Here is a 17771-nt window from a genome sequence, read left to right as displayed (position 1 = left end):
CGGGCCTCTCACTATCGCGGCCTCTCTTGTTGCGGAGCACAGGCTCCAGACGCGCAGGCTCAGCAATTGTGGCTCACGGGGCCAGTTGCTCCACGGCATGTGGGATCTTCCCAGACCAGGGCTTGAACCCGTGTCCCCTGCATTGACAGGCAGATTCTCAACCACTGCGCCACCAGGGAAGCCCTTGTTAGTCGTTTTGAGGTTGTTTTGTAGTTCCTTTTTCTTCCTTTCTTCTTCTTTTGCTCTCTTCCCTTGAGACTTGGTGAATATCTTCAGTGTTATTTTTGGATTGCTTTCTCTTTTGTGTGTGTCTATCTATTACAGATTTTTGGTTTGTGGTTACAGGAGGTTTATATACAGCTATACACATATGATTTTAAGTTGCCTAACATATTTTAAGTTGCTGATCTCTTAAGTTCAAACGCATTTTAACAACCCTGCATTTTTACTCCTCTCGCCCTATGATTGCTAGTTTTGATATCGTATTTTACATCTTTTTGTTTTGTGTATCCCTTAACTACTTATTGTGTATATAGACTATTTTACTACTTTTGTCTTTTAACCTTCCTACTAGCTTTGTACATGGTTGATTTACCACCTTTACTGTATTTTTGCCTTTACCAATGAGATTTTTCCTTTTGTAATATTCATGTTTCTAGTTGTGGACTTTTCTTTTTTGCTTAAAGAAGTCCTTTTAACATTTCTTGTTAAGCTGGTTCGGTGGTGATGAACTGTTTTAGCTTTTGCTTGTATGTAAACTTTTTATCTCTCCATCAAAATGAATGAAAGCCTTGTCAGGTAAAGTATTCTTGGTTGTAGGTTTTTCCCTTTCGTCACTTTAAATATATCATGCCACTCCCTTCTGGCCTGAAGTTTCTGCTGAAAAGTCAGCTGATAGTCTTATGGAAGTCCCTTGTACTTAACTTGCTGCTTTTCCCTTGTTTCTTTTAATATTCTCTTACCTTTAATTTCTGCCAATTTAATTACAATGTGTCTTGGTGTGATCTTTTGGTTGCTCCTGCTTGGGACTCTCTGTGTTTCCTGGACCTGTACGTCTGTTTCCTTTCCCAAGTCAGGGAAGTTTTCAACTATTTTGTCTCCAAGTATGTTCTCTGCCCTTTTCTCTCTCTTTTCTCCTTCTGGGACTCCTATAATGTGAATGTTACTACATTTGATGTTGTCCCAGAGGTCTCTTGAACTTTCTTCACTTCTTTTTATTCTTTTTTCCATTCAGCTTCAGTGATTTCCAATACTCTGTCTTCCAGCTTGCTCATCCATTCCTTTATATCATTTAATCTATTGTTGATTCCTTCTAGTGTATTTTTGATTTCTATTATTGTATTCTTCATCTGTTTTGTTGTTCTTTATATTTTCTAACTCTTTGTTAAAAACTTCTAACTTCTCACTCTGCTCATCCATTCTTCTCCCAAGTTCTTTGATTATCTTTGTGATCATTATTTGAACTCTTTATCAGGTAGACTGCTTATCTCCACTTCACTTAGTTCTCCTTCTGGGGTTTTATCTTGTTCCTTTGTTTGGAACATGTTCCTCTGTCTCCTCATTCCGCCTAATTTTCTGTTTTTACTTTTCCCAACCTTGGAGATGTGATATGTCCTATGCGTCACAGCAGAAGACTCCCTTCTGGTGAACAGAGCTATATGATCTAGATTTTCCCCCAGTGTGTGTTACATGGATCCTCCTGTTGTGGTGGGCTGACTACTGTGGGTGGTCTGGTAGACATGGTGACCACCACTGTGGTTGGTTGCCAGGCCCTGCCTAGTGCAAAGGCTGGCAGCCAATGGTTGGTGAGGCCAGGTCACAAGGCAGATGGCTGCAGAAACCAGGGGTTTCCCAGGGCTAATGCTGGCTCACTGGTGAGTTCTAGGGTGTGTGCTTGTGGGGCAGGCGTCCCCAGATCTAGTGTCCACCTGCTGACGGGTGGGGTTAGAATCCAGGAGTTCCTGGGGCTGGTGCCTGCCCAGTGGTGGATGAAGCCAGTTCCTGGGGCTAGTGCTGGCCCACTGGCAGACAGTGCTAGGTCCTAGGGTCTAGCTGCATGGCCCAGGGGTCCCAGAGCTGGTTTTGGACCACTGGTTGGTGGGGCCAGTTCCTGATACCGCTGGCTGCAGAGTACAGGGTATCCCGAAGTTTGTGTAGGCCTTCTGGTAAGTAGGGCCAGATCCTGAGGGGCCTAAAGTGTCTCAGAGCTGGTCTTGGCCTGCTGGTAGGCAGGGCAGGGGCTCAGTGGGTCCCAGGGTTGGTGCCAGCCTGTTTGTGGGAGGGCTGGATCCTGCCATGGCAGGCTGCAGGGCTGTGGTGGTCCTGGTGCTAGTGTCTTCCTGCTGATGGGCAGGGCTGGGGCCCAGAGGTTTCTGGAGCTGGTACCTGCCAACTGGTGGGTAGAGCTGGGTCCCAGGTTCTCTGGCTACAGGGCCAGAGTCTAGTGCCTATGTGCCAGTGTGTTGGGCTGGGTCCTGGGTCCTCTGGTGAACAGGGCAATATCCAAGGGAGACTGTGGGCTCAGGGGGGTCTTACGGCAGTCTGCCTGCTATTGGATGAGGCTGTGTCCCCATCCAGCTATTTGCTTGGCCTGAGGTATCCCCTACAGGCTGGTGGGCATGGGTGGGGCTGGGTCTCAAGGCTAATAAGCCAGAGAGAGGATTCCAAAATGGTACTTGCCAGCAGCAGTGTCCAGGTGGTAGAACAAGTGCCCCAAAATGGCTGCATCCATGCCTATGTCCCCAGGGTGAGCTCCAGTTGCCTCTTGCCTCTCTGGGAGACTCGCCAAGATCAGTTGGTAGGCCTGACCCAGGCTCCTTTCAAATTACTGCTTCTGCCCTGGGTCCCATAGCATATGAGATTTTGTGTTCACCCTTTAAGAGTGGAGTCTCTGTTTCCTACAGCCCTCTGGCTCTCCCAAAAGTTAGCCCCCTGGCCTTCAAAGCCAAAAGTTCTGGGAGCTTGTCTTCCTGATACAAGACCCCCAGGATGGAGAGCCCCACGTGGCACTTGGACCTCTCATACCTTGGGGAAAGCCTCTGAAATTGTAATTATTCTCCTTTTCATGGGTCATCCATCCAGGTGTATGGGTCTTGACTATACTGCTACTCCATCCCTCCTACCCATCTCATTGTGGTTCCTTCTCTATATCATTAGTTGTAGAAGATCTTTCCTGGTAGATTTCAGTCTTTCTCATAAATAGTTGCACTGTAAGTAGTTGTAATTTTGGTGTGCCCACGAGAGGAGGTGAGCTCAGGGTCCTCCTACTCCACCATCTTAGCCAAGCTTTCAAAACACATTATTTTAAAGTACACATGGAACATTCTCCAGGAGACACTAGACGTTACACTTGAGAAACAAATCTCAATATCTTAAAGGATTGAAATCATACAAAGTATGTTCTCTGACGGCAAGGGAAAGAAATTCAGAAGTCAATAACACAAACAAAAATTCACAAGTTTGTGGAAATTAAACAACACACTCCTAAATAACCAAGGAATCAAAGAAGAAAGCACGAAGAAAATTATAAAATACTTTGAAATGACTGAAAATGAAATCACAAGATACCAAAACATATGGTAGGCAGTGAAAGTAGTGATTAGAGAAAGTTATAGGTGTAAATACCTATATTAAAAAGGAATAAATATCTCAAATCAATACCCTAAACTTCCACCTTAAGAAATTAGAAAAGAACAAACTAAATCTAAAGCAAGCAGAAGGAAGGGAAAAACGAGTATTAGAGCAAAAATAAATGAAATAAGAAAACAGAAAACAGTAGAGAAAAAAAACAGTGAAACCAGAAGTTGGTTCTATGAAAAGTTAAAAAAAAAAAAACTTTATCCATATGCACCAAGAAAAAGACAGAGAAGACTTAAATTACTAAAATCAGAAATGAAATTAAGAACCTTACAGAAATAAAAAGGATCATTAAGAAATATTATGAACAATTGTTTGCCAACAAATTATATAACCTAGGTGCAATGGCCAAATTCCTAGAAAGACAAAAACTATCAAAACCGATTCAACAAGAAATAAAAAATCTGAATAGACCTAAAACAGGTAAAGACATTGTCTTAGAAATTGAGAAACTTCCCACTTTTCCCAAGAAAAAGTCCAGGACCAAATGGCTTCACTAGTGAATTCTGTCAGACATTTAAAGAAGAATGAACACCAATCCTTCACAGACTCTTCCAAAAAATAGAAAAGGGCACTTCCCAATTCATTATGAGATCAATATAATACTGACATCAAAACCAAAGATATCACAAGAAAAGAAAACTAAGTACCAATATGCTTCAAGAATACATATGCAAAAATCCTCAACAAAACAATAACAAACTAAATCGAGCAATACTGTATATAAAAAGGATTATCCACCATGACCAGCTGTGATTTATCTAAGGAAGGCAAGGTTGATTCAACACATGAACATCAATCAATGTAATGCACCACCTTAATGAGGGACAGAAACCACATGGTCAGCTCAGTAGATTCAGAAAAAGCATCTGACAAGAACAATACTCTTTTGTGATTAAAAAAAAAAAAATTCAACAAAATAAAAATAGAAGGAAATTTCCTCAACCTAATAAAGGGCATCTACAAAAATCCACAGCTAACAACATAATTAATGGTGAAAGGCTGAAAGCTTTCCCCCTAAGATCACGAAGAAGACAAGGGTGTCCACCTTTGCCAGAACAATTCAACATTATACTAGAGGTTATAACCAGGGCAATTACACAAGGAATAAAAATACAGGGCATCCAGATTAGAAAGGAAGAAGGAAAATTATCTATATACATAGAAAACCTTCAGAATCCACAAAAAGCTATTACAGCTAATAAATCCCATGTTCATGGATTGGAAGACGTAATACTGTCAAGATGGCAATATTCCCAAATTGACCTACACATTCAACGCAATCCTTACCAAAATTTCAGCTGCCTTTTATGCAGAAATTGACAAGCTAATCCTAAAAATCATATGGAAATGCAAGGGACCAGGAATAGCCAAAACGATCTTAAATAAGAACAACAAAGTTGGAGGACTCGCACTTCCCAATTTCAAAACTTACCACAAAGCTCCAGTACTCATGACTGTGTGGTTTTGGCATAACGATAGATATATAGATGGATGGAATCAAATTGAGAGTCCAGAAATAAACCCATATTTTATGGTCAACTGGTTTTCCAAAAAGGTGTTAAAAGACCATTCACTGAGGAAACAGTCTTTTCAACAAATGGTGCTAGGACAACTGGATAGCCACATACAGAAACTCCTCCCTCATACCATATATAAAAATTTACTCAAAATGTATCAAAGACCTAAATTTAAGAGCTAAAACTTTACAAGAAAACACAGGCGTGAATCTTTGTGACCTGGGATTAGGCAACGTTGTCTTAAATATAACACCTAAAGCACAAGCAACAAAAGAAAAAATAGATAAATTGGACTTCATGAAAATTAAAACCTTTTGTGCATCAAAGGACACTATCATGAAAGTGAAAAGGCAACTCACAGTTGGAAAGGAAATATCTGCAAATCACATATCTGATAAGGGATTGGTAAACAATATATAAAAAATCCTTACAGCCCAACAATAAAAAGACAATCCAATTTAAAAATGGCCAAAGGATCTGAATAGACATTTCTCCAAAGATATACAAATGGCCAATAAGCACACGAAAAGGTGCTCAAAAGCATCAGTCTTTAGGGAAATACTAATCAATACCACAAGGAGATACTACTTCACACCCACTAGGATGGCAATAATCAAAAAACTGAAAATAAATGTTGGTGAAGATGTGAAGAAACTGGAACACTTATGCATTGCTGGTGGGAATGTAAAATGGAACAGCATCTTTGGAAAACAGTTTGGCAGTTACCCAAAAAGTTAAACATAGAGTTATTATTTGACCCAGAAATTTCACTCCTAAGTATATACTCAAAAGAACTGAAAACATGTATTCATACAAAAACTTGTACATGACTGTTGACAGCACATTATTCATAACAGACAAAAAAAAAACAGAAAAAACTCAAATGTCTACCTACTGATGATAAGCAAAATGTGATATATCCATACAGTGTAATATTATTCAGCCATAAAAAGGAATGCACTGATACATGCTACAGTGGACCATGGATGGACCTTGACATTATTATATTCAGTGAAAGAAGCCAGGCACCAGAGGCAACATATTTACGACTCCACTCATATGAAAAGTACATATTAGGCAAAACCTTACAGACAGAAAGTAGATTAATGGCTGCCAGGGGTTGGGGGAAGGGAGGAATGGGGAGTGACTGTTAAGAGGTATGAGCTTTCTTTTTAAGTGATAAAAATGCTCTGGAATTAGGTAGTGATGATGGTTGCACAACCTTGTAAATATACCAAAACCACTGAATCTAAACTTTAAAAGGGTGAATTTTATGGCATGTAAACTATATCCCAAAAAATTTTAAGTAAATTAAAGGAATTTTAAAAATAAAAAAAAGTGAAATCAAGATACTTTTAGAAAAAAATCAAGAGTGTCTATGTACTACCAGCTGATGAGCAAAAATGGAATTTCTAAAGAAGCCTCTTCAGGTAGAAGGAAATGACCCCAAAATGAAGTTCAGAAATGTCAGAGAGCAATGAAAAGCAAAGAATGGATAAAGATGTGAATAAATCTAAATGAACACTGCCAGTATGTTAAATACTAACACTGTTTTTTGTTTGTTTTTTGTTGTTTGTGGTTTTTTGTTTGTTTCTTTTTGGGCCATGCTGCGCAGCGTGTGGGATCTTAGTTCCCCGACCAGTGATCGAAACTGCACCCTCTGCAGTGGAAACACAGAGTCTTAACCACTGGACCGCCGGGGAAGTCCCAATACTAACACCGTTAATATTACTTAGTTGAGTTTAAAAAGAGCATACAGAATTAAAATATACAATTACAATCACACATAAATCTGGAGGGGTGAATGGAGTTCAAGTATTCTAAGAAAATGATCTCTGCATGGTCCAGGAAGAAGGCATAATGGCATTATCTGGATAAGTTAATAACACATTATCTAATTTACACGGTAACCACAAAAAGAAAGAAAAATAGAATATAACCTCCAATGTACTAGAACTAGTGGAAAAGTAGAACGATTTTTTAAAATCATAATACTAGTTTCAAATAATACAAGAGAAGAGAGAAAAATAAACACAGAAAATGTAGGATAAGAGTGTCATATAATAGGTTTGTAGATTTAAACTCAAATAAATCAGTAATTACATTCAATGTTAATGAGTTGAATGTTCCCATTAGAGGGCAAAAATTATCAGATTGGATGGAAAAAAATCTAACTGTATAATCTTTACAAGAGGCATATCTAAGGTGTAAAAATATAGTAAGGCTGAAAGTAAAATGATTTAAAAAAAAGAAGATATCATGCAAATATGAGCCTAAAGAAATCTGGTATGGCTATATTAGCATCAGACAATTACACCATAAAGGCAAAGATACATTACTAAAGATACATTACTAGAGATAAAGAGAACCACACATAATAATTAAAGTCTGAATTCAGCAGGAAGACATAACAATTTTAAATTTGCATTCCCCTGATAACATGGTCTCAAAGTATATAAATAAAAATTGACAGAACTGAAGAAGAAATAAGACAAATCCATAATCATAATGAAAGTGTGTAATTATCTTAGTAATGGATATAACAACCAGACAAAAAAATAGTAAGAAAACAGAAGATGTGAGTAATATGCTTATCAAGTTAGCTGAATAGAATATATAGAACATTGAACCTAATTCTTTACGAGCACACAGGAACATGTGAGAAAACTTATACACCATATTCTGCTATAAGGCACATCAGCAAATTTCAAAAGATTAAAATAAAGAGCAAGATCTTTGGGCAATGCAATTGTGATGGAAAAGAATAAAATAAGAAAATATGCATATGTCTGGAAATGCTAAAATATTCTTCTAAATGACCTACAAATCAAAGAAAAATATCATAATGGCAATTACTGTCTTAGCTTAGGCTGCTATAACAAAATACCATAGATTGGGTGGCTTAAACAATAGACATTTATTTCTCATTTAGTTCTGGAAGCTGGGAAGTCTGAGAGCAGGGTGCTGACATGGTCAGGTTCTGGTGAGGGCCCACTTCCTGGCCTTGCAGATGGCTGCCTTCTTGCTGTGTCCTCACATGGCAGGGAAAGGCAGTAAGAGAGCAAGCCCTCTGGTCTCTTCACATAAGGCACTAATCCCGTCATAAGAACCTCACACTCATGACCTCACCTAAACCTAATTATCTCCCAAAGGCCCCATCTCCAAATACCATGACTTTGGGGGTTAGGGCTTCAACATAGGAATTTTAGGGAGGAACAATTTCGTGCGTAGCATATATTAAATAGTAATGAGAATACCTCAAGTCAAACTCTGTATGATGCAGCTGAAGCATTATTTATAAGGAAATGCACCACCTTAAATGCACATTATTAGTAAAAGATAAAAGCTTCAAATTAATAAACTAGGCATTCATCTCAAATTAGACAGTGAACAACTGCAGGAAAATTATGGGCCAATTTTACTCATAGACATTGACTCAAAAATTCCCCCTAAAATATTAGTCATCAGAATCTAATCAATACACTATAAGAATAGGCTAGTATGAACAAGTTATGTTTATATAGTGGTCATCTGTGGGTGGTGGAATTAAAGATTTTTATTCTGCTTTTGATGTTAATCTTTATTTTATAAAATTTCTAAATAAGCACTCATTATTTTATGAATCAGGAAAAAATATTTTTGAATTAATAATTAATATTCTTCTGATCTCTCATCTTTTTGAAGTCAACTACTTAAAGAGTGGTGAGAAGAAAAGAACAAGGGCTCATTCAGAACAGCCATTTCATCTGAGTAACCATCAGAGCTATAAGACCTTATATGTTTCAGTGTCTCTATTTGGTTGAAAACAAAGAAAGGGAGGATAGGAGTAGAAAAGGATTTACAAAGATAGGGATGTGATAATAGCAATTCATAGGCTTTTTGCCCAGACATTAAGGGAGCGATCTCATACACAAATGTGTCTATAAATAGAATACTGCACTTTAATGAATAATTTAAAAGCACTTTGCAAACAGGGTTAAGAAAACATGAATCTAAATGCTCAAAAATCAATAGTTCTGTCTTATCCCAACCTGGTGAGTTACAGAAACAGATGCTTGAGTTGTATCCTTTTAAAAGAAACACTGGAAGCTGGATGGTTAAATATCAAAAAGCTTAAAAACACCTACAAGTTTTGACATGATAATTCTGCCTTTAGAAAGTTATCTTTCAGAAATAATTGGTGATACACACCATGAGTTTTGTACAGGATACTTATTAAAGCATTATTTATTATGGTAAATATTTTAAAGAAGCATAAATGTCCAGCTATAGGAAAGAGGTTCAATAAATTGGGACTCCCACTGGAATATTATGCAGCCATTCAAAATCATATTTTAGAAGAATATGATGACACAAAAAATGCTCACTATCTACAAAGAAAAAAAGTTGTTTATAAAACGTGTTATGGAATGAATCCCAACTTTAGGAAATACATATCATACATATATAAAAGTAGGAAAAAAATTGGCAATCCTTGAGTGGTAAGATTATAGATGATGTTTATTTTGTACTTTATACTTTCTGCCTGTATCTCAAATAGATTCAAACACTCTTCATCAGCCTAAACCCACTTCTAGTGAGGGTAACTGGGAGGTCAGTACAGATTTGGTACACTACTCTTCTACAGCTGCATAACAAACCATCACACACTTAGCAACTTGAAACACATTTATGATCTCACAGTTTCTGTGGGTTAGGAGTCTGAACAGGCTTAACTGGGTCCTCTGCTTAGGGTCTCATAAGGCTGCAGTCATGATGTTGGCTGGACTATATTCTCATCTGCAGGCTTAACTGGGGAAGAATCTGCTTCCAAGCTCACTCGGTTGTTGGCAGTCGTTTCCTTGCTATAGGACTGAGGGCCCCTGCTTCCTACTGGCTGTCTCTGGCGGTCGCCCTCAGCTCCTAGAGGCCACCTGCAGTTCTTGCCACGTGGGCTTCTCCAACATAGGCACTTACTCAAGCCAGCAAAGAGAATCTCTAAATTAGTTTCTAGCAAGATGGAATAATGGAATTGACATCCCATCATTTTTGCCTTATTCTACTAGTTAGAAGCACATCACAGGTCCCACCTCAAAGGGGATGGGGGTATTATACAAGGGCATGAATACTAGGAGGAGGGGATCACGGTGGGGTCAACTTCATTCATACAGTCTGTCCAGTTCACCTAGCTTCCCAGTGCAGAGCTCAGACAAAGGAGGGAAGCTTACACTTGGATGTGAAGACTCTTCTGATCAACCAACCACTCATAAACGCAACTGAACCCTGCCCTCTGCACCTTTGAGGCAGGACAGTACTGTAAAAAGTGCAGGGAGCATTCACCACAAGTCGGGGTTCATGTAGAGAACTTCAGCAGGTCCTGTGCCAGCCTTGAAGGATGGTTGAGATTTAGATCCGTGGGAAGGAATGAGAAAGGGAGACTTTTCCTCTGCAATAAGGAGAGGTGGAGAGGCAGGAATTCCCAAGGTGGGTTCTGGAGAAAGTAAGCAGGACGGTTTGTTCAAAAGAAACACAAACAAATATGATGTCTAGCTTCATATTCTAACCGGTCCCTTGATAGACAACATACTTGCAAAAACTACGAACAAGACCTAGAGAGGAACACAGTTTTAATTTTGGCTAATTCAGCAGCACTGACATCAATTCGCCTCTATAGTGTGGTAAATATTACTAATATTTACCAGTATTCAGTGGTCCTAAACTTCCAGAACATGGAAGACTCTACCTCCCTGCCCCATTTGAAACTAAGCATGTCCAGAACGACTCCCTCTAGTCAATGAAATGTGAGCAGAATGGACCAGCTTCTAAAGTGATTAACTGCAAGAGTCTCCATGTTCTAAAAGGGTCCGGATCTAGACTACTGAAGAAGCAATACTGCCAAACTTCCAAGGAACAAACATCCCTCCCTTTCAGAAATTATTACAGAGATGATGAAGCATCATAGTGATACCAAATCTGATTAAGAGCAATACAAGAAAAGATTATTAGTCAATACTTCTTATGAAAATATACGCCAAAATCAAAAGTGAAATATTACCATATTGGATCCAATAATAATCTTTAAATGTAGTACATCGTGACAAAGTAGAGTTTATCCCAAGAAATCAATGATGGTTCAAAAGTAGAAGATTAAAGTATTTCACCTCAGAGTTCAAAGAAGAAAAGACGCACAATTATCTAAATAGGTAAAGAAATCATTTGATAAAATTAAAAATCTATTAATGACTTTAAAAAATCTTTTATCAAGCTATTAGTAGATAAGACCATCCTTAACCTAGTAAAAGGAATCTACCAATATATAGCAAACTTCATATTTAAGGCTTTGAAAACATTGCCTTTAAAGTGAAAAACAATATTAGGATAGCCTTACCACAATTTCTATGCAACTTTGTCTAGTGGTCCAAACAAAGGGAATAAGACAAAATAAAAAATAAAATTAAAGATTTAAGGACTAGGAAGGAAGAAATGAAATTATCACTATTTACTTGGAGAAATTAGAAACAGATCCACACTTTTGTGAGGTCTGGTACGTTTCAAAGGCAGCACTGCAGATCACTGGGGAAAGGATGGTACTCAATAAATAGTACTGGTAGAATTGGTTATGCATTTGGAAAAAATCTAAAATCATAGCTCTACCTCATGCCTCACACAAAAGTAAGTTCAAAGTAGAATATGAAGAGAAAATATTTCTTTTAAATTTTTAGGAGGAGAATATCTTATGACTATGGGGTAACAAAGGATTTCTTAAATAAGACTTAATAACCACAGACAATAAGAAAAAGATTGATAAATCTGACTACATTAAAATTAAACATCTGTTCATCAAAATAGCAATTTTAAAAGGATAAAAAACAGGACACAAATAGAATCCAGAATATATAAAGAACGTCTAAAAAGCTATAAAAGGAACAACTCAGGCAACAAACAAACAATATAAGAATACAAATTATAGACTTGAAAAGCCAAGTGGCCAATAAATGGGTAAAAAAAATCCTCAAACTCATTAGTAATCAAGGAAATAGAAATTAAAACAGTGAGATATTTCATATCTACTCAACTGACAACAATTAAACATCTGAATGTATAAAGGATTAGCAAGGATGTGAAGAAACAAACCTTTGGAAAATACTTTAACAACAGCTCTGAGGTTGGAACCGGGCCTGCCCTATGACCCCACGATCCCATGTGTAGATGTATACCTGATCCACTCTCCCCTAAGTACGCAGCACAGAAGAAAAGTGGACCAGAGGGACATGGCAATTAGCAGGGGTGGAGGCTGAGAGGCTGCTTAGAGGAAAACTTCAACTGGGACTCAGGCCAGGTAAGGCAATGTCAGAAGCCAGTCTTGTCAGGAGATGAAACTGGGGATCAGAACCGTGCTTACTTAGGGCAACTTCCTCATAAATAGCACCTGCATCAGTTTATCTTCTACAGCCAATCTGACCATGTGACTTCCTCCTTAAATTTCACCAGCTAAAACTTTCTAGAGCAGAATCCCAACTTACATCAGTTTTCTGCGGCTGCTCTAAAAAACTTTCCATTGAATTTAATGGTTTAACACAACACAAATTAATTATCTTACAGTTCTGGAAGTCAGAAGTCAGACACAGGTCTCGCTGGGCTAGAATCAAGGTGTCAGCATAGCTGTGTTCCTTTCTGGAGGCCTGGCTGGAGAACCCATTTTCTCGCCTTTTCCAGCTTCTGGAGGCTGCCTGTATTCCTTGGCTCATGACCTCTTCCATCTTCTAAGCCAGCAATGAGGAGTAGAGTCTTCCTCATTTCACATCACTCTGACACTGACTCTTCTGCATCCCTCTTCCACATTTAATGACCCTTGTGATAACTATGGGCCCACCTGGGCAATCCAGGATAATCTCTTTGTTTTAAAATCAACTAATTAGCAATCTTCATTCCAACTGCTACCTTAAATCCTCTTTGACATGTAAAATGTCCACAGGTTCTGGAGATTAGGATGTAGACAGCTTTGGGAAGCCATTATTGTGCTTACCACACCTCTCCTCAACTCTACCCCCCACCCCACACCTCTAGCAGAGTCCCAACCCTTTCACAATGTCCCCCACACCTCCAGCCTCAGCACCACCATACACCTTGTCCTCCAACGACACCAACCTTCTGGGCTTTTTCTAATCAGTGTGTGCCCATCCATGCCCAAACAATTACAACCCAAACTCCAGGGCTCAGCCCAAAGGCCACCTCCTCTCTGAAGCCTTCTTTGATTCCCGGCCTAAATGAGTCACCTCCCCTCAACACACCAACCCAGCTTTCTGTGTATCCCAATTGCTGCACTGAGTGTGGCCCCCTGTAACCATCTGTTTTCATGTCCTTTCCTCAGTCCAAAGTGGTGAGTCCTTCAATGATATGAATCATAGACAGCTGTCTCATTCCCCTGTGGGTTCCCAGATCATAGCACAGGGCCTGGGAAACAGTAGCACTCAGAGAGTATTTCTGAAACTTGGAGGAGGCAGAAAGAAGCTGCCCTGGGTTTCCCTCAACAAAACAGATGTCAAAGAATAACCTGGGTTAAGTGTATGGCTAACAGGGCCAAAGAACTAGTTCAGATGTTCATAACAAAAACACCTCAACAATCCACTGCTTCGTATGATGCACAATTTACTATCACGTGGAAGAATCTCTGTACCACAAGGGACACCCATTATTTTTAACTGCTAACCTGTGGGGCAATTCTAAAGTAACAGACCACCTCAAGAGAAATAAAGGATCTATCTAAAATGATTTACAAAGATGTACCCAAAATTATAGGCAAGAGAGTAGATGCTGCTCCAACACAGCACGAGGGCCTGGCAATTGCCCAACAGCCCCACCACATTCTCAGAGGGCTCCAGTCCCTCTCCAGGAAGGCTGGGAAGCACCATGCCAGCGAGGCTGAGGGATGTTACAATCAACCCTGTTTAGGGGAAAACAAATTGCCTCTACGTACAAATATATGTACATACTATAATAAAGAGCACGTTTTTAAAGAGGGCGTTAGTTAAGCAAACAGGGTCTCGTTTAATTTCAATGGTTTGTTACTTGATGTCCATACTCCAGCAAGGAAATTCTCACCTGGGGTGAAGGAGACTAAGCAAAGCAAAGTACATGTTGACTCAGCACAATTATCCACTTTAGAAAAAAAGAGAGACATTAACATGCCTTGAGTTTTCAAAAGGCATGCTTCATTCAGGTTCAATAGAATTCCCTTGTTCAACTTTCTTTAAAAGTGTGAATTCTGAAATTCATTTTAAAACTTCAGAAACTACTCTCACACTGGAAAGGAAATTTGAGACGGAAAAACAGAAATAAATGACATATTCAGCACCATGGACAGTGGACCCAGGATACTTGTTAAGAGTCCTTGCAGCAAGAGCTGAGAGCTAAGAGACACCAGAGCCACGCAAAAATCTACAGTATTCATCCTAATGTTCAATGTGGGAGTGACTCCAATACATGAGCAGGTATTTTTCTTTGTTATGGCCCAAAGGACAGCCTTCTTCACCAAAGGGTTGTACAACTTTCATCTACCAAGATCTGCTTCAGTGATCACTTTTACAATAAAGCCCTGGGATTTCTGTGAAAATAGGAATGACTCTGCCATTGACACATGGCTACAGGTCCAGGAACTGAAACTGTTGAAATAGAAACAGTGTCCAGCCTTGAATGGCTAGATTGTTTCAAGGACCTCACGGAACTTCTGCAAATATAAACGCGGCATGCTCTCAGCCTCCCCTGAACATCAGAGGAAAAAATAGCTTCTTTCTAAACATCTAACAAAATGAACCCATGTGGTGAAATTTTCTCATAAATACCTTTAAAAATGTAATCATAAAACTGTGTATTTTCTCCAACTCTGAGTATTAATAAAGATATCTGGAAAAGTGATGTTCTGAAGTTCAATATCACCACTAATCAGCACCACCTGTGGCAATACCAGTCCCAAAGCCCTGAATTCTACACAGGATATCCAATCTTTTCAGTTAAAAAAACCCAAAAAAACTCCTTTTACCATCAAACCTTTTTTCAAGACCTTATAATACTGAGTATTAACTAAGAAAATGCATGAAGTTATATAAATTCTAACACACTTGTAATGAACTTTCACTGTGTAAATAACAGCACCTACATACAAGAGAAAAACATCAGTGCTCAAAAGTGACCAAAGTCAGTCAGTCAGGGACTGCACTTGTATTTGAAGACCCCATGATTTCTGGTGGATCTCCAAGTCTGAACACACTACCCACAACTACTCCAGCTCCTCTGATGGGAGCATCAGTGAGATCACTTTGGATCTTGTCAACAATCCCTCCAGAGTGTCACTGTTCTGCAAACAGTCTCTGGGCCAAAATGCACATCTCTGAGACATTCTAAGATGGTGAGTTGCTCTCGTGCACGAGGGGACTGGAAATCAGTTTTCTTCAATAGGAAAGCACCTTTGCACACTTCCTTTGGTTCCCAATTCTAAAGCCAAGTTCAAAGAACAGAAAAGGGGCAAGAGTTCACCCGCTGACAGCAAGTTAAATTTCAGAAGGATGTGGGCGCGCCTGTGCCAGAGGAATAGTGTGAACTGGAGGGTCTGTTTACTACCCTGTCTAGTCCGGAAAGGTCTCTCATCCAGGCCCCGCTACCCTAACTTTCTTTTTCGTGAATTACGCATCATAAATCCTCATCACCCCGGAGTGCTGTTAGCTCACACGCAGGGCCAAAGAGACCCAGAAGTCCGCGCTGCCTCAGAGGAAGGTGGGAGGAAGATAATCAACCCTAGGCACGAGGTTTAAGACCTGGCTTTTTGTTAACTTGCAAATTTGCTATGCAAGTAATATACTTGAGAGTAGTAAGGAGAAAAAAAGTAGAAACGCCACCGGGCAAAAAGAAAAAAATAAACACTCTCAGCAAACAATACTTCCAGAGCGGAACACTTCTGGGAACAATAAGAAACACCTTCTGACTCGCCCCCAAATAAAAGAAGAAAATGCAGTAACTGAGGAGAGGAGCACGCACCCGCCCCATCTAACCTGCTCCTGGCTTTGACACGGGGTCGCAGACAGACGCGGACACTAGTCAAGGAGGCAGATGCCGGGCGTGTGAGAAAAGGGGACACAAAGCGCGTCCGCACGGAACCCCTTCCTGCTGCCGCGGGCGTCGCGGTCCCGGACGCCGCCCCCGCCCTCCGCGCGCCCCTCCCCTCCCCTCCCCTGCGTCCCGCCGGCCCCGAGCCGGGCGCCGACGACGTGCTTTCCCCAAATCTTTCCTCAGCCTGACGCGACGAAACTTAAACCGTTTTGAAATGTAAGCTTCATAAAGTCCAGAGCAGAACCGTGGCGGACGTTTACTGACAGGCAAGCGTTAACTCCCCTGTTTCTGGAAGCGCGGGTCTTGTTTACAACTTCTGGATTTGGGGGGGGAGGGGAGACAGGGCAGCCCAGGCGGGGTCCTCATTTCGCCCGAAGTCACTTCATCACTTCCCTCTGAAATCCTCCCCGCGTCCAGTTTCCGTCCTCGGAACATTTCGTGAGCTCGCAGCGCGGCCCGGGCGTTAACTTGAGGAGGGGGCGCCCCAGAGTCCCGCGGGGACCTCCCGGACCCCGCCTCCCGCCCCGCCCCGCCCGGCAGACGACCCGGCTGCCGTCCAAGTTTGTCCGGGCCGGGCGGGGGTCTTCGGGGCTCTCGGCGGAGCTCGGTCGGGAGAGACCTGCGCCCCCCGCCCGGCCCGGACACCGAACCCGGCCACGGGCCGCCGACCCACGGCTCCACAACGACCCCGGCCCGGGCCCCAGCTTGACCCCCCATCCCCGGCCCGGACCCCGACCCCGACTCCCGACCCTCGATTCTCGGCCCCGATCCCTGGTCCCGACCCCGGCTCGACCCCGGCCCGGACCCCGACCCCAGACCCCAGACCCCGGACCCGGACCCCGGCCGGTCCCCCGGCTGGGACCCCGATTCCCCACCCCCGATCCCCGGCCCTGCCCGCGACCACTCACCTGTCCCGCGGCAGAGGGCGTGCCCGCGGGCCGGCCCGCGGGAGGGCGGCCGGGGCGGGGCTGGGGGGGTGGGGACGGGCGATCCCGGCGGCGGTGGAGCCTGAGGCGACCGAGCCTGAGGCGACTGAGGCGACTGAGGCGGCGGTAGCAGCTCCTCGCGCTCCTGGCGAGGCACTGCGCGCGGCGCGGGCCCGCCCCCTCTGCACCGCCGACCAATCCCGCGCCGCGCGCCGCGGCTGACCCCGCCCCTCCGAGGAGCAGGTCCTCGCGAAAGCGGGCGCAGCGGGCCAATCGAACGGCGGAACGGCGGCGGGCTCGACCAATCGGAGCTCAGGAAGCTCTGCAGAAAGAAACCAATTAGCGTGGAGGGGGCGGGGCGGGGCCATGGGCGGGTCACCGAGGGGGCGGGGCCAGAGCCGGGAGGAGCCCAATGCGGGGCGGGGAAGTCAGCGGTAAGGGGCGGGGCCAGGAGCTGGAGGTCCCCTGCCGGGGCAGGGAAGAGGGCGGGGAGAGGGGCGGGTCCACAGGTGGGGTGGGGTGGGACGGGTTCCAGAACAGGGCGGAGGGGTGGCAAGGCAGGATGAGGCCACCACTGGGGGCAGGGCAGGAGGCGGGCCACTAATCG

The 17771-nt window shown here is 42.3% G+C and overlaps 1 protein-coding gene across 1 annotated transcript in view; it reads right to left on the bottom strand.

Moving 5' to 3' along the window:
• Window positions 1-17324, bottom strand: part of PCBP3 (poly(rC) binding protein 3) — a 213490-nt gene extending 196166 nt beyond the window's left edge. Inside the window, exon 1 of the mRNA XM_059921739.1 lies at window positions 17147-17324. The gene's annotated coding sequence lies outside the window, so the exon portion shown is untranslated. The remainder of the gene's footprint in view (window positions 1-17146) is intronic.
• Between the last annotated feature and the right edge of the window lie 447 nt (window positions 17325-17771).

Source organism: Balaenoptera ricei, chromosome 4 (genome assembly GCF_028023285.1).
Source record: "Balaenoptera ricei isolate mBalRic1 chromosome 4, mBalRic1.hap2, whole genome shotgun sequence".
In the NCBI taxonomy this organism is placed as follows: Eukaryota; Metazoa; Chordata; class Mammalia; order Artiodactyla; family Balaenopteridae; genus Balaenoptera; species Balaenoptera ricei.
This window is presented reverse-complemented; position numbering and strand designations above follow the sequence as displayed.